Here is an 18,999-nt window from a genome sequence, read left to right on the forward strand (position 1 = left end):
AAAGGTTTTGGTATGTTGTGTTTTCATTCTCTTTTGCTACAAGTAATTTTTATTTTGTTTTTTATTTGTTCTGTTACCTAGTAGCTTTTAAGCAGGGTGTTATTCAATTTCCATGTATTTGATTTTGTTTTGTTGATCTTTCTATTGCTTATTTTTAATTTTATAGTATTGTGATCTAAAAAGATGCTCTGTAATATTTTGATGTTTTTTAATTTATTGAGGCATGCTTTGTGGCCTAACATATGGTCTGTTCTGGAGAATGTTCTATGTGCACTGGGATAGTATGTATATTGTGCTGTTGTTGGATTGAGTGTTCTGTATAAATCTGTGAGGTCAAGTTGGTTAATTATGTTGCTTAGTTCCTATGTGTCTTTGCTGAGTTTCTTTCAGTTGTTTTGTCTCTTTTTGGAAGCAGTGTATTAAAATCTCCTATTTTTATTGTGGATTGGTATGGTGCTGTGGGTTAATGCACCAGACTGCAAAGCCATTTGAACTGCCAGGTCGGTGGTTCAAGCTCACCAGCTGCTCTCGGAAACCCTATATAGGGTCGCTATAGGTCAGAATCGACTCTATGGCATTTAACAACAGCAACGTTATTATTGTAGAGCTATCGATTTCTTTCTTCAAATATATCAGAGTTTGATTTATATATTTGGAGGCTCTTTCGTTGGAAGCATAGATATTTATTATGGTTATGTCCTCTTGTTCAATTTACACTTTGATCATGAAATAATGACCATCTTTGTCTCTTATTTATGCTCCTATGCTGGTTTTTGTCTTAAAGTCTATTTTATCAGAAATTAAAATGGACACTTCTGCTCACTTTTGATTGCCATTAGTTTGATATATTTTCCATCCTTTAATTTTTAATATAATATTATCTTTGTGTGTAAGGTGTGTCTTTTGTAAACAGTGTATTAAAGGATCCCGTTTTCTTATTCATCCTACTAATCTCTGTGTCTTGACTCTTGCATTGATATTCAGTGTGATTATTGATAAATATGAATTGATTGTCGTCGTTTTGTTGGGTTTTTTTTTTTTTTTTATGTGTGTGTTGCTGTTGGTTTCATTTTTCCACATATTTTCCACATATTTTTCTGTGCTGAGTTCATCTTGCTTGTGCATTTTCTTGTCAAATTCTTCATTTATTAATGTTTACCAGATCTTCATGATTTCCCCTTTTCTTGGTGTGATGTTAAGGTGGGTTAAGTTTCTTTGAGGTTACACTGTAATTTATTAATTTATTCCCCAGTGTAAAACTATTTATTTTATCATGTAATCTAATTGACTTTCTCACCATTTGAATTTCTGTAACAATGCTTCTCCCTTTTCTTCTTTTGTAGTTGGCTTTATTATAAATTATTATCTCTGAATTCCTATTTTCAGTATGGTATGTTTGTTTTACTTTGGATACTTCTATATCTGGATTTAATTCTGGGTGCTGTTGCCATGTTTGTCAATCTGTTGTTGATCCTGAATCCAAGGACTCCCTTTAGAATTTTTTGTAAAATTGGCCTGGTTTTTATAATTTCCTTTAATTTCTGTTCATCTGGAAATGTTCTAATTTAGCTTTCAGATTTTAGCAAGTTTTGCTGATTATATGATTCTTGGTTGGCAATTTTTTCTTTCAGAGTTTTGCATATGTCTCCCCATTGCCTGCATAGTTCCTGCTAAGAAATCTGAGCTTCATTTTATTGTTTTTTCCTTTGTAGACAACATTTCATTTTTACCAAGCTGTTTTCAGGATTTTCTCCTTGTCTTTGATTTGGAGAGTTTGATTATGATAAGTCTTGGTGATTTCCTTTTGTAGTCTATCCTGTTTGGGGTTTGTTCAGCATGTTCAGCATCTTGAATGCTTTTCATCTCCTCTTTCATGCTGCTAGGGAAATTTTCTTCCAACAGCTCTTCAATTATCTGTTTTTGCTCTTAGCCTTTTTCTGTTCTTGAATTCTGACCATACATACATTACTCCTCTTCATGTGGTTCTACATGAATCTTAGACTTTCTTCAGAATTTTCATTCTTTTTTCTAATTGTTTTTCTTGATCACTAGTATTGAGAGGTTTATCTTCAGGTTCACTAATGGGGGCTTCCATTGAGTCAATGGAAGTCAGTGATAACTACTGATAGCTCCCCCCCCCCCTCCTTCAATAGGGTTCACAAATACTTCGTGTAGCTCTGATTCAAGGGAGAGTGAAAGCTTCACTCAGGGTGTACACAGCTGGAGCCCCAGCGAGATGGATTGGCAAAGTGGCAGCATCAGTGGGCTCAAAAATGGCAACAATAGTGAGATTGGACCAGGATCAGGCAATGTTTCAACTCAATGGCACCTAACAACAACAACAACATTGATTCAAATCCATTTCTGAACTCTTAGTGTTAATCATCTGGATTTCAATTTGCAGATTTTGTATTGTCTCCAACCCCTTATTTAGTTTATTTGATAGTTCCTGTTGTGCTTTCCTGAATTCTTCCTTGTTTTCCTTGACCTTTCTGACAATCATTTGGAATTACCTAAATATCATTCTCTTGAATTCTTTTTTGGGTAGTTCCAATGCCAATTTTTCCTCAAAAATATTTTCTATGGTCATTTGTTTGAGTCACCCTGTCTTGTTTATTCATGTTAGCAGAAATTGTCTGCTATTTTGAGACATTGTGGTAGTGTTGTACTTGTATTAAGTTGATAATTGTGTGATGGTGTATACTTGGGCACTCACCAACTGCCTTCTTGGGGGTGTGATCAGAAAATGAGCTTGTACAATGTTCTCTTTCACTGTTCATGCAGTTCAGTTCAAGATGGATTTAGCTAATGCTGTTGTCATTGATCTGATGTATAACAGCTGGTATTGTCTCTTGCCCAGTGTGTGGGGTTGTAAAGGGCACAGATGGGGTTGCTGTCTCCTGTCAGATAAGGTAAGAAGAGAAAACACACACACACAAGAGAGAAGGAAAAGAAAGAAACAAACCAGTAAAAAACAGCGAAAAAAAGAAGGTAGTACAGGGGGGAAAAGCAGGCAATAACTTGGTTTACACTAATAAGCTGTATGCCTCTGTGCCACCTACTGCCTTCTTGCCTTCACAGTTGCCAAAGAAAGTTCAAGATGGCTACCCTGTGCTTGGTCAGCCAGCGCAGATCACTAGTTTCTTTTCTTTTCTTTCTCTTTTTTTTTCTCTCCACACATCTGTTCAGCTGCTTCTGTTAATGAGAGCTATCCAGGGCTGGCCAGAGCCAACTCTGCACATGTGGAGCAGAGCCCACGCAAGCAGGGTAAATATTGATAGCTCCCCCCTCCTTCAATGGAGCTCACAAATACTTTTCCGCATAGATCTCATCCACAGGAGAGAGAAAGCTTCCCTCAGGGTATACACAGCTGGAGCCAGCCTTGCCTGTGGTCACCAGGAGTGCTCAAGGAACAAGAAAAAAAATTCTTATCTTTATCTCTATGAGCCACAGGTAGGGTTTTGCAATGCCAATATGTTTCCTTATCTTTGAAGCCACTCACAAAAGCTCAATATGTGGAGCATCCTATAGGCTGCTACAGGTTTCCAGTCTCTCTTTTTTTTTTTTTTCTGTGTTTGCTCAGCTCTCTCTCCTATTAAGCATTCAATGCACTTCTCTACCCTTTCATCTTAAGCTCAGAGTTCCAGGACTACTCTCTGCATCTGCTTCATTTGGTTTGCTGTATCTTGTTGTAGAGGTTCCAGGAGTCTAACTGCCTAGTCCACTATCTTGCCTTGCTGCAATCATTATTTGAATTATCACCCACAGAATTTTACTTTTGTGTGATATTAGTGATATTATTTGGTAATTTTCACATTCCCTTGGGCCACCTTTCTTTGGAATGGGCACTTATATGAACCTCTTCCAGTCAGTTGGTCAGATAACTGCCTTCCAAAAATCTTGGCATAGTTAAGTGAGTGCTTCCAGTATTGCATCCATCTGCTGAAATATCTCAAATGGTTTTCTGTCGATTCCTAGAAGCTGGTTTTTGCCAATGTCTTCAGTGCACCTTGAACTTCTTCCTTCGATACCACATGCTAACTCCTGAAATGGTTAAACACCAACCAATTTTTTTTTTTTAATTCTGTATTCTTTCCATCATCTTTTTAAGCTTCCTATGCACCAGTCTGTGAATCACAAGTTGGCAGTTCAAACCCACTAGCTGCTCCTCAGCAATCACATATAGGGTCGCTGAGTCAGAACTGACTTGACAGCATTTAACAACAATAACAAGGTTGCTATCAGTCAGAACCAACTCAATGGCACCTAACAAAAACAACAACATGTTGTTCAATAGTTTTCCCATATTGTTTTGTTTGGTGCCATCAGTTAGGTTCTAACTGATAGAAGCCTTATTATTGTCATTAAGTGCAATCAAGTCAGTTAGTTCTGAGTCATAATGACCCTATATGTGATTGCTGAGGAACAGCTAGTGGGTTTGAACTGCCAACTTGTGGTTCACAGACTGGTGCATAGGAAGCTTAAAAAGATGATGGAAAGAATACAAAGTAAAAAAAAAAAAAATTGCAGAATGAAACAATGGCCAGTCCTGTACCATTTTCACAATTGTCATTGTGCTTCAGCACACTGTTTCTGTCACTGTGTCAATCCATCTCACTGTGGGGATCTTCCTCTTTTTCACTGATTCTCCACTTTTCCAAGTATGATATCCTTCTCCAGGAACTGGTCTCTTCTAACAAGATGTCCAAAACATGTGTGACGAAGACTTGCCATCCTTACTTCTAACAAGCATTCTGACTATACTTCTTCCAAAACAAATATGTTTGTTCTTCTGGCAGTCCATGGTACTTTCAATATTCATCACCAACAGCATAATTCAAATTCTTCTATGATCTTCATTATTTGTTATCCAATTTTCAATTTCATATGAGGTCATTGGAAATACTATGGCTTAGGCCAGGTGTACCTTAGTCCTTAAATGACATCTTTGTTCTTCAATACTTTAAAGAGGACTTTAGTAACAGATTTACCCAATGCAATACATCATCTGATTTCCTGACTGCTGTTTCCATAAGTGTTGATTGTGGACCAAGAAAAATGAAGTGTTTGACAACTTCAATGTTTTCTCCATTTATTATGAGGTTATTTATTGGTACTGTTGTTAGGATTTTGTTTTCTTTACAATGAAGTATGATCCATACTGAATGCTGTGGTATTTGATCTTTATCAATTAATATATTTTCTGTTTTGTATGTGTACATAAAAAAAAGGTGGGGGATAGAGATAAATACTGACAGGACATGGAGAGGGTTGTAATCATTGCAATGAAACAAAATATTATTTGTTGAATGTAAAACTGATTATCTGTCCTGTAAACCTTCACTCATGATAAACTCATGATAAAAATGTTACAAAAAATAAGTCAATATTTCAAGTTCTCTTCACTTCCAGCAAGCAAGGTTGTATCATCTGCATATCAAAGGTTATTAATGAGACTTCCTCCAAACCTGATGCCACATTCTTCACATAAGCTATTTTCTCAGCATACAGAAAGGCTAACTAACACCTTTCCTAATTTTAAACAATTCAATATCTCCTTGTTCTAACAAGTGTCTCTTGGTCTATGTACAGGTTCCTTATGAGAACAATTAAGGGTCTGGAAGACCCATTCTTTACAATGTTATCAATGGTTTACTATAGTCAATAGAGCAGAAGTAGACATCTTTATGGTATTCTTTGCTTTCAGCCAAATCCATTTGTTGCAGGAAATGATATCCCTATTTGCACATCCTCTTCCAAATCCTGCCTGATTTTCTAACAGACCCCAGTAGATGCACTGCTGCAATAGTTTTTTAATTTGTTTCATCAAAAATTTAATTACATGTGATAATAAGGTATTATTTGATGATTTCCACATTCTACTGGATCACATTTTCTTTGGAATAGGCACATATATATATCACTTCCAATCAACTGGCCAGGTAAGCAGCATCCAAATTTCTTGGCTTAGATAAGTGAGCATGTTAACATTGTATCAGTTTGCTGAAACATTTCAGTTGGTATTCTGTCAATTCCTAGAGATTTGTTTTCCACCAATTCCCTCAGCGCAACTTGGTCTTTTTCCTTCAATACCATTGTTTCTTGAACATACGGTACTTCTTGATATGGTTGAACATCAACTAGCTCTTTTTGGTATAATAACTCTTTGTATTCCTTCCATCTTTTTTTGATTCTCTCCAACATTTAATATTTTTCTCACAGAATTATTCAATACTGAAAAACAAGGCTTGAATTTTTCTTCAGCTCTTTTAGCTTGAGAAATGCAGAGTGTATTTCCTTTATTTTCTAACTCCAGGTCTTTGCATATTTTATTACAAAACTATATTTATCTTTGAAATATTCTCTTGATTTCTTTTTCTTCATCATTTATACCTGTTGCTTTAGCTTCTCTGCATACAAGCCCAAGTTTCAGAGTCCCGTCTGACATCCATTTTGGTCTTTTCTTTCTTTCCTGTCTTTTTAATGGCCCTTTGCTTTTTACATGTATGATATTATTGGTGTTATCCCACAACTTTTCTGTTCTTTGGTCACTAATGTTTGGTGCACCAAATCTGTTTTTGAGATGGTATCTAAATTTCAGTGGGATATACTTAAGGTAATAATGAAATCCAGGTGTGGTGCTGCAGGTTAATGCACTGGACTGGAAGATTGATTTGGACCACAAGGTCAGTGGTTCAAGCTCAGCAGACACTCCTTGAAAACCCTATAAAGTGTTGTTATGAGTCACATCTGACTTGACAGCACTTAACAAAATCTCAAGACCAAATTTTCCTCAACTTCAGCCTGAACTTACATATGAGCATTGATGGTCTGCCTTATTTGGCTGATGATATTGAACTTCTCTATCGTCTCTTTCCACAGATGTAACCAATATGATTCCTGTGTATTCCATCTGGTGAGTTCTAATGTGTATAGTCACCTTTTATGTTGTTAAAAAAATGTATTTGCAATGAAAAAGTCATTGATATAGAAAATTATATCATTCAATCTTCAGCATCATTTCCACCACCAAGCCCATACTATCCAACTACCAATCCTTCTTCTTTGTGTCTTTCAAGATTACTGATGATTGGAAAGTTTGCCAATAGAATCCTTCAACAATGCTACTCAAAGCTTGAATTTTTCCTTCACCTCTTTCAGCTTGAATCATACTGAACATATTCTTTCCTTTGGGTTTTCTAACTCAGGGTCTTTGCACATATCATTATAATACTCATAGTCATGATAAAGTATTACAATGCATTTTAATTCTTTATATGTATTATACTTTATATGTATCATAAAGTATTATAATGTATTATAATACATCATTATAATGTACTGTCTTCTGTACCACTCTTTGATAACCCCTGTTCAGCTCTTTTATTTCATAATTTCTTCCGTTCATTTTAGCTACTCTATGTTCAAGAACAATTTTCAGAATCTCTTCAGATATCATTTTGGTCTTTTCTTTCCTGTTTAATGACCTTTATCGTTTTCATTTACGATATCCTTGATGTCACCCCCATAATTTGTCTTTAATTGCTAGTATTCAATACATCAAATCTACTCATGGGATAGTAACTAAATTCATAAGGTTCCCACTGGTCAAATTTTTTAGAAGTTGATCACCAGGTCAAACTTCCTAACCCATCTTAGTCTAGAAGCTTCACTGAAACCTGTCCACCATAGAAGACCCTACTAGTATCTGAGATAGCAGTGTCATAGCTTCCATCATCACAGCAAAACAAGCTAACACAGTATATTAAACTGACAACTAAGCAATGGCATCAATATAGAAGAGTTCAGATTTAAAACACATATCATAAAATGGACAATAATTACATCCAATCACACAATATTAAGCTAGACCAATTTTGGCTAGGCCAAAAATCCAGTCCATGAAAGCCTATAAACTGAAGAAATGATACAAAAGAAGTATGGAGATAAAGAATTAGTAAACAGTTCTAATCATAAGGGGGAAGGGTAGTATGCAATTGGCAGACAGCCCAAAAGAATAAAAGGTCAAGACTTCACCTGTTTTATTTCTGCTGCCCCGACAATCTACCCATACTCTTTCCCATATGTCCCATAGGCTCTTACAGAACCTGAAAGGAGTAGTGCATAGAGGTCAGATGGCTTTGCCTCTCACCTTCTGTTTGTCCACTCCTTTTAGGACTCTTTGACTCAACACAATAATCATAACAATTATGGCTATTTTCAACTTGCAGACAGATGTTACTTGATTGAAAAAGGCATCCTTACTGAAAATATGCAAACACACACACTCACATACATACACACACACACACACACACAAACTGAGTCAAAACTTATCCACACTCCAGTTATATTAAAATGTCCTTCCAAATCTATGGATGATGACAACATTGAGTGTGCATGTGAAATGATTCTATCAAATAGATGAGTGACAGGAGATTATGTGGCAAATTATCCATGACTCTACCTACAACATAACCCATGACAGACCTGGGTTTTGAAGTTTGTGAGAGATGGACACCAAAACAACTCATAGAAGATCATAGAAACATTTGGATATCTGCAAACAAAAATTAGAATGATACTCCAAGGAAGGTAAAAGTTTCTGTTAAAATAAATGTTACTGGTGATAAGACATTTGTTGTGTTGTTAAGTGCTGTCAAGTCGGTTCCGACCCATAGCGACCCTGAACAGGGTTTCCGAGGGTGTAAATCTTTACGGGAGTAGAAAGCCTCATCTTTCTCCCACGGAGCGGCTGGTAGTTTCGAACCGCTGACCTTAAGGTTCACAGCCCGAGTCGTAACCACTACTCTATTAGTCATTATGAGCCTGAGAGTAAACGGCAAAGTATGCAATGGAAACATTCTCAACGGTGACCAAGAAAAAGTTAGAAAGTCAATCATCAGTAGAAAATTGATGCTTAAAGTTTTCTGGGAATCTCAAGGGCCAGTATTGGAATACTATCAGGAAAAAGGTTCAACAATCAATAGTGCTCATTACAGTGAGATGCTCACTGAAAAGCTGAAGCCTAAACTTTAGATTAAATTCAGAGGACTGCTATCCAAGGGCATTGTGATCTTGCATGACAGTCCACACATCTCTGCCCACACTGTTGACACTCTGCAAAAACTTTGTTTTGAGGTGTTAAAGCATCCATCCTATAAAACTGATCTTGATCCATCAGACTTTCACCTGTTTGTCCCCTGAAAGCAGCCTTTCAGGGATAAGGATTCACCTCTGATTAGAAGTGAAGACAGTGGTGTATTTGTGGCTCACAGCTCAGGATAAAACATTTTTTATAAGAGAATATGAAAGTATGTTAACAGGTGGACAAAGTGTATTGAAAAGCAGAGATTATGGCAAAAACTGATGTAAATGTCTTTTCTAAAAGTTGAGCAAAATAAATTCTATAGCCAGAGTGCAGATCATTTTTGACTCACCCTCGTGCGTATGTTTGTGTTATACTTGAAAACATTAAATCCTTGGCAATAAGTACTTAAATTTCATGCCAGGGAGGCTGGATTTGGACTACAGGGGAAATGCAAAAGAGAGGTGCCACTGAAATAACTAGGTAATTTTTCAGCTTCCTCTTGGAGGCCTTTCTGTTCTTCTTGCTCCTGCCAGCTGGGCCCTCGGCTTATCTGTGCCATCCACCTTCATGTTACATAACTAACTATCCCACCAGACAACTCCAAAATCACCAGACAAGGCCCCTGGGATTGAGCAAATTCCCCCATCTACCTTGAATCCAAGTATACAGTCCTGCTTCTTCAATTTGGACATCTGGAATTGGCAACACCAACACTATGCATTCACTAGACCACCTGGCAGAGAATCAAATTGTACACGATACCTGCTAGCATGCTGGGCTTTGTCCATTGATTCCATCAGAGCACGCCATTGGATTCCGGGACCTGCTAAGTTTCTCTCTGTACCTAGGGACATACTCTCAGGCTTGTATCAGTGGAAAAGACATGATTTATCAGGCTTGTACAAAATCAAACAATAAATCTGAAAAAAAAAAAAAAAAGTCCAAAGTATCAGGACTGAGAAATCTAAAAAAATCCCTAGAAAAAACATGTCAGAAAAAATTCTTTTCAACCAGATCTACCGTAAACAAAGCGCATAGCTTTCAGAAAAGAATTTAGTGAAAAATAAAGACATCTATTATAGACGTTCTTATAGTTTTTCAACTACTGTTTACAAACTTCTTTCCACATCTCAACATCAAGATACACACGGGATGGAGTTCAATTTATTCATCTGACACACACATTATATAGCAGAACTCCTCATACATTAAAAACAAACAAAAAACAGAAAAGAGTTTCCACCAACTAACGGCACCCATACGTGTTTTAAAATAGAACTGCACTCTATAAAGTTTCCTATGTTTGTGACTTTTCAGAAATAATTACCAGGCCTTTTTTTTTTTTTTTTTTTTTGTCACCTCTGGGTGGATTTGAATGGCCAGCATTTCAGTTAGTAGTCAAGCATTTAACTGTTTGCTCCAGCCAAGGAAGATGCATAATAAACTGATTTCTCAATCTTTTCTTCGAAAGTTGCTCTCAAATATTCATCCAAAGGTATCTGTCTCCCATTGGTCAGCACTGGCCCCAAAACTTTAACTGCCCCACCACAAACTCAGTAGATGACATAATTCTACTCTCATCCATCTGGGAATAGTTTATTCTACATCAATTATGACTCAATCAGTTGGTTAGTCTTTAAACACTGTGGAGTTTGTTTCATAATGAATAATAACTCCTCTGGTAGTGCAGTGGTTACGAATAGGGCTGCTGTAAAGATTTACAGCCTCGGAAACCCTGTGCAGGGTCGCTATGGGTCAGAACCGACTCCACGGCACATAACAACAACAACCTTCCTTTTTAAGTATGGCTTTCTGAAGACAAAATCTCTATTTTTCTACTCAATGATAAGAATTTAAAACTACTAAATTCACTATCTCAAAACTCTATCACCCACAGTGCTCTACCTATAAGAGATTCTAATAAACATTTATTGAGCAAATACTAATTTTATTAAAGAGATAATCATCTCCCCAAATCATAGAAGGGATACATTCTATTCACTGATTATGTCTTTTTGTTACATTTACATATTGAACAGGAGTCCTGGTGTGGCACTGTGGGTTAATGTACTGGAATGCAAGGTTGGTTTGAACCACAAGGTCGGTGATTCAAGCTCACCAGCCACTCCTCAAAAACTCCACACAAGGTTACTATGAGTCTGAACCAACTCAACATCTCTTAACAACACCAACAACATACATATTGAACAACCACACCATAGTTGCTATAGAAATTCTATCCATGGAAAAAAGTAAATAAGGAAAAATAAGGTATAAATAAAATTGAAAATTATATCCCTACAATCACATACCTCCAAAAAACTAATGCTTTTAAGCTAAAGAAAAATAAATAAGTATGGACACCTAATTGAAAACTCTGATTGTGGATTTTTCACAGTAGGATACAAAAATGAAAAACCAAATCTTGAATTTACATATAGTCTGTCAAGGATGGTCTCTTGAGTAAATGAGGTTTTAGGGTTTCTTTGTTAAGAGAAGAGAAAGCTAAAGAGAAGAGTTAATTTAAAAAAAAAAAAAAAAAATCCAAAGGTCTAAAGGATAAGATTAGGACATGAAATGCAGGCAAGGGAATTGGTGACTGGAACACTGAAGAAGACAATAGGAGGGTAAGTAAAAATGTATTGCTACTAGGATTCCAGTTCATATACTCCCAGGTTTGTTCCAAAGAAAATTGTGTGTAAGCATGTCTCTGAGATTAGTGAATGACTGCAGAAAAGTTCTCTCAGTAATATACTTGTCTTAGCCTTCTTATGGTGCCTACAAAAAAAAAAGGTCCAATCAAAACAGTAGCTTCTGAGGGCATAGGCTGGGTCAGTTAAATTGAAGACACAGACATAACTAAAGAAGATTATGAAAACTGATTTTCGGAACTCCAAGTGGGTAATCTTGATAGATTTTCTCAAAGGACATAGTACAATCATGAGGACTTATTATGAAGAGGTTTGCAGAAATTTGAGAACTGCATGAGTGAACAAATGCCAGGAAAGTTGCTCTGAGTAATTTTGTCAATCCCAACATCGTACTTGCTCATTCTTTCAGGATAGCAAGGCTGTTTTATGAAAACTTCATTGTGAAATCTTCTCCTTATATACAATATTCATGATCTTCACCCTTCAGACTTTTTTTTATTCCCCAAACTCAAAGAACATTTAAAAGGAACTTAATTTGCATTCCTTGAAGATACCAAAATTCCCATTTTGACTTGGTATAAATCAAAGAGCATATAATTGCTTGGGGAAGTGTTAGAGAGATGGAAACACTGCCTTCAAATGTTTATAGATGGACAAATCATGTGACGGCCACTTGCAGAGGAACTTGCCTCTGAGGTTGCCCCTGAAGTGACAGTGAGAACCCAGCATCCCTGGGAGCAAAACCCTCGATGTGGAGATTGAACCTGCGGGAGGAAGAGGTTCATCATGGCGGATGACCCAAAGAGATTCCTATATAAAAGATTACCAAGTGTTGAAGGACTCCATGCCATTGTTGTATCTGATAGAGATGGAGTGCCTGTTATTAAAGTGACCAACGATAATGCTCCAGAGCATGCTTTGAGACCTGGCTTCCTAGCTACTTTTGCCCTTGCAACAGACCAAGGCAGCAAACTTGGACTCTCAAAAAACAAAAGTATTATCTGTTACTATAACACTTACCAGGTGGTTCAATTTAATCGGTTACCTTTGGTGGTAAGTTTTATAGCCAGAAGCAATGCCAATATAGGACTAATTGTCAGGCTAGAAAAGGAACTTGCTCTACTATTTGAAGAATTGAGAGAAGTGCAAATTTCTTAATCTGAAATGCCTTAACTGAGAGGTCTCGATGTGATTTGTACCTTCATTATATCAGAAAAAAATGCCAATTCAGCAATCTCTAGACTGTAATAATACCTGTATTTGTGTACTCAAGAAAAGGCCCTCTTTTCTACTGTATACTAATGAACGAGCCTATATGTATAATATCTGGACAGATTGATTGTTATATTTCCTTGTTTGGAGTCTTTTCTTATTTAGTGAGATGTGGGACTACCACAAAAAGGTTCCGTCCATCACAGCTCCCATGGAGTTTAGTTCCGTCACCAAGTATGGATGATATTCTCTTCAGTGGATCAGAGTCAAAATGGTGTAATGATCCACTGGGACCATTAAATGATTCCTATTGTAAAATATGCCCAGGCCTGCAGAATTAAGCAGACCCTTTTTATTGTGAATAATAATGAGGACATATTTTTCTTCATATTATGTTTTATCTATTTGCACTGAATGTGAGGAAAATAATATGGCTTAGCAAAAGTAATAAAATCAGTACAATCACTAACTTTGCTATGTATATATTATTTCACAGTATCTATGATTATTTCTAATTGATTTGATTCTTCTCAGAGGGTGCTGCTCTTTAACTAAAATTCAGATTAGAACTAAGGACTTCTTCCACACTCACTCTGCTATTTATAACCAATCAGTGTTACAATGTTTGTGTGATCTTTGTAAAATTTAGATGTGATTCATTATTAAGCTCTTTCCTATATTGGTATGTATGTAAACATGATAGATAATACAGCCTTTTGTTATACATGAGTACAAATAAAATAGTATTTTTTAAAGTATAAAAAAAAAAAAAGTTTATCGACTTAGATGGAGACTATGTCAAGAAATAGTATCTTCACATTTTGCTATCTTGGTTTAATGAAGATTTCTATTACTTTATAGCCATACTTTGGTAAAAACAAGTTGGAACAATGAGGAGGAAGAGACAATAAATGCAATGCCAGAACCAAAGCAGCAGCGCATTATAAATAATGTCTATAATATGGGCAAGTTAAGCAAAGTAGTGTCTAATATCCCAACACTGCACAAATATGAGTTTGACAATGAATAAGGAGGACCGATGCCTTTGAATTATGGTGTTGGAGAAGAACATTGAAAGTATTATGGACTGCCAGAAAAACAAGCATATCTATGATGGAAGAAATACAGCCAGAGAACTCCTTAGAATTGAAGATGACAAGACTTCCTCTCTTGTACTTTGGGCATGTGTTCAGTAAGGACCACTCCCTAAAGAAAGACATCATGCTTGGTAAAGTGGAGGGTCAGCAAAAGAAGATTAAGACTCCCAAAGAGATGAACTGACACAGTGACGGCAACAATGGACTCACACAGAGTAACAACTATGAAGCTGGCACAAGACCAGTTGGAAATAACTCAATGGCACCAAACAACAACAACCACAAACATGTGTAACTTCTGCTTCATATTCTTTTCCCAGAGCACTCAAGTCCCTTAATTTGCTCCATAAATGTTTGCCAAAAACTCAAACTACAATACAGTAAAATATGACTATTACTTTAGACAACTATTCTTTTGGAGTAAGCCTAAATTTCTTAGAAGTAGAAGTTATTATAAAACCACTACTAGAAGCCTACAATGAAAGATTTAAGACCTAATTGGTAGTGGTGGTTATATGCCGTGGAGTCAGTTCTGACTCATAGCAACCCTGAATAAGTTTTAGTGGAGGAGAAGGTCTCATCTTTCTTCCATGAAACCACTAGAAGTTTGAGATTAGCAGCCAGTGTACCCAATACGCTCCCAGAGCTCCTTAAGACCTAATTATAAAAAGATATATAATTATAATGAGATGAATCACAGAAATGACAAAAAGGATAATTTTCCTCAAGAAACTCTACCTAATGAAAAATTTTAAATGATCATATATTTCTAATAGCAAAGGGACATGGACCCAGTATTTACCGAATTGTAAGCCCATCTCACACAATCGATGTCCAAATCTGTCTTTTATTATGCCCGGACTTTGTAGCAGATACATCTGGAGGAAATTACATGCCAGTCATTTTTGCTAAACGTTTTATTTGAATGAGAATATTTAATCTTCCTAATAATCCTCAGTGGCTCCATACAATAAGCACTGGACTGCAAACCAAGAGGTCTGTGGGATATTAGTGTTGGGATATTAGAGACTACTTTGCCTAACTTGCCCATATTATAGACATTATTTATAATGCTGTGCAGGACAAAGATAAGTCTTTTTGCTCCAGTGAAAATGTAAAGCCTTGGAAAACCAATACAGGTCCACTCTGAGTCGGATCGACTCAATAGCACTTAACGGCAGCAAGAAACAATTATCCTCTGAGAGAAATGTTCCATCCCTAACTGGAGGAAAGAAGGCTCAGATAAATAGACATTTTTCTAACTACACTTAGTACAGCAGTGACAACACCAAGATTTGAACTCTGATTCTCCCCCTTACTACTAAGTCAGTACGTTATGGACTTTGAAAGTCCACAAACTGGTAAAATTTCAAAAATATTTTGGGGTTAATATAAAACTGTCAACTTTTCAATTTTTCAACTGAGGACCTTAAACATACAGAGCAAAGCAGACACAGATACCTGTTGTCATCATTTCATAAAAGATAAGATACTTTTAACACCAAGAGTGAATAAACTTAGCTTTATGAATCATTTGTAACACATCCTTTACTCACATTGCCTGCAATGGTGAACATTTGAATTAGATGATGAAAACTTCAGACCAGCACTGAGAACACACACTGGGAATCACTGCAGAAGACCATGGTGCCTCCGCTTTGTATGATGGCGGCAGTTTCCCTGCCTGGGATTGGGTTGGATCCTTACTTGAAAAACAGCTAGCAGATCCTGCTTTGTTGACTTCCAACTACCAAGATGTCTAGGAGAACACGAAAAATATTTAAACTTCTATATGGGAGAAGAACATATAAATAACTTTAAACCAATATTCATATTGAATTTCTGGTCACTTTAAAGAGCAGGTGTTGTTTGTTTGCCATTGTTCTCTAACAGTTGTTATTCTGACCAAAGATACTTCTGTCTTACAGTTAAATCTTTTCTGTAGTTGTCCATGAATTAGACAGTTCATTGATTTGCTTGAAATTAGATATTTACATTAAACTATATACTTTAACATTAAGCTCTATACAAAATTTGGACTAATTGAGGGACACAAAATGTAGTAGAAAAAACATGTGAAGAGGAGATACCAGTTCTCTGCCTTTTTATTCCACTCATTCTTCCAGCAAATTGCTGAACATTTCTGGGCCTTATTTCCCCATAGTAAATAAGGGAAGATGACCATCACTGTCAAAGTGTCTCCTCTGCTCTATTAAACTCTACTTGCCAAGACCTTAGCTAATGGTATATTTGTTGTTGTTAAGTGCCGTCAAGTCAGTTCCAATTTATAATAACCCTGTATAAGGATTCCAGTGAGCAGCTGATGAGTTTGAACCACCGACCTTGTGGTTCAAACTGACCTTGCAATCCAGTGTTTATCTCACAGCGCCACACCAGGAATAAGGTCTTTTTTTCGTTATTATTACTTTTAGTTTTTCTAACTACATATTTACATGGTTTTTAAATTTCTGCATATAAAGTTTTACATCTATTATCTCTTGATATCACATTAAAAATTTCCCAATATTATAAAAAAATTTGGAAACATACATTTCAAAATATAATGATTTTATTGATTTTTAAAGTAATATGTTTATAATAAAATATCTGTAAACTTACAAAACCCATTATGCTACCAGGGTTCCTTATATTTCTAAATATTCTATATTAATTCTTTTACATCATCAATGTGTTGTATAACATGTTATCATAAGAAACTACCCAAAGCATTTATAGAATCCCTCATTATTGCTTGGTTAAACTCTTAATTTTGTCTGTTGTAAAATGTTACTTTTTTTTTTTTTTTAACAATGATTATTGTTGTTGTTAAGTGCCTTTGAGTCAGTTCTGACTCACAGTGACCCTGTATAGGGTTGCTGAGGCATTAAATCTTTGTGGGAACAGAAGGCTCATCTTTCTCCCAAGAAGCAGCTAGTGGACTCCAGTCATCAAACTCGTGGTTCACAGTCCAGTGATTATTGTACTGAGCCACTACGCTATTGACAATGATATTAATGTTTTATTAAAATATATGTTAACACTTCAGTCTTGAAAGATGTTTGTTTGTTGTTATAATAATTATAGCGGATTTAACAGAGCACTTGATGCCAGGTGTTGTCCTATGAAAGCTGTATGAGTGAGGAACTGTTTGCATCCCTATATTACAAATGAAAAAATAGGTTTGGCGAGATCAGTAACTTGCCTTGAGTCAAATGATTGCTAAGTGAAAGAACCCAGGCTTAACACAGGGAGACTACCCTATTTCCTCATTATGCCAAAAGTTGTTTTTGTTAAGTAATATGGACTCAGTCATGACTCATAGTGATCCTGTGGAGGGTATCCAAGGAGTTGTTGGTGGGTTTGAACTGCCAACCTTACAGTTAGCAGTCCAGTGCTTATCCTACAGTCCCACATCTGAAAGTGGGTAATATTTATATATGTTTATATAAAACCTTACTTTTATTCCTGAACAATCCTGAGAACTGGATATTATTACCATTTAGCAGATAAGAAAACTGAAGCTTTAGGGAAGTTAAATAGCTGTTCTAAGAAACTGAAGCTAACAGATGACAGAAGCAGAATGGAATCCCATCTTGATGACTCAGCATTTGTATATTTTAACCATTGCATTGTTGTTCTTGTTAAGTGTCAAGTGTCGTTGAGTGGACTCCAACTCATAGCAACCTTGTATAGGGTTTCCAAAGAGCAACTGGTGGGTTGAACCACTGATCTTGTGGTTCACAGTCCAGTGCTGATCCTACAGAGCCACTACACAGAGAGTTTAATGCACTTTATTTATTGGTTTAACTGATACATTTGGATTCTTTTGTTGAGGTGATTTGTACTTTATATTTTTTCTTTTGTTGTTTTCTTTGCTTTTATATGCTGCAACATATAATAGCTATATGTCCTACTTTTAATTTTGTTAATGGTTTCTGTTATGGATTGAATTGTATTGTCCAAAATATGTATCAAAATCCTAGACTACTGTACCTCTGGATGTGACCCTGTTTGGAAATAGGATTTTCTTTCATTATGTTTATGAGGTCATACCAAGTAGCTTGGGTCTTAAACTTAACCACTTCTGATTTTAGACACAGAAGCACACACTGAGGGAAGACAGATATCAAGGAGAGCCAAGGCACTCCCAGGATGACTGACAGGGAAGGATCCTTCTTAAGAACCAATGTCCTGATTTGAACTTCCTATTTCCAAATCTGTGAGACAATAAATTTCTCTTTTTTAAAGTCACCCACATATGATATCTTGTTTTCTTTCCAATATCATTCTTGTACCTACATTACTCAACTTTTTGGAATCAAGAGTAAAATCATATCCTTTAAGTTCCTATTTTATAAGGATCAGGCCTATCCCCTCAGTACACAGAGCTGATAGGGATGGGTAACTTAGACATTGGCCACCAAAAATGGGGGCTATAAAAGCACGAAGTGGCTGGCTTACAAGTTTTCAAGAGTGTACTTAGTTTCAGAGTGAGTGGGGTAGAATATATTCCCCACTGAATAGTTTTCCTCTTGTCTAGATGGGTCTGGTGAAAGGGGGTGGTGGTAGGATTCTTTCAATTCAATAGTGAGTAATTGTTTTCATAATTAATTGCAATTGTGACAACTATAAAGGTAGAAGATGTGTAACAAAAAAGAAGAATAGTTAATCTGTCATTCCAGGAACAGAGGACCCTAAGACCATCAAGAGGGAAGAGCATGAGTGTATCATAGTATCCTAACCAGTGAAGCAACAACCCCAGAGACAGAAACAGAGGTAATGGGATAGACAGAGCAGCAGAGGCCGCAAGACCCATGAAATGAGAAACAGTGTTGGTAGCCAGGAGGCTGGCTTGAAAAATGTGCCCTTTGGTGGTTAAATGAATATATATTTTCTGTGTGTTTTATGTATATATACATATACATATATATGTGTGTATATATATATA

General features: G+C 36.3%; 1 pseudogene; it reads left to right on the forward strand.

Annotated features, from left to right (window-relative positions):
* Positions 1-12,528: 12,528 nt before the first annotated feature.
* LOC102828369 lies at positions 12,529-12,900 on the forward strand (annotated as a pseudogene).
* The last annotated feature ends 6,099 nt before the right edge of the window (positions 12,901-18,999 follow it).

The sequence above is a fragment of the Chrysochloris asiatica genome, unplaced genomic scaffold (genome assembly GCF_000296735.1).
Source record: "Chrysochloris asiatica unplaced genomic scaffold, ChrAsi1.0 scaffold00030, whole genome shotgun sequence".
NCBI lineage: Eukaryota > Metazoa > Chordata > Mammalia > Afrosoricida > Chrysochloridae > Chrysochloris > Chrysochloris asiatica.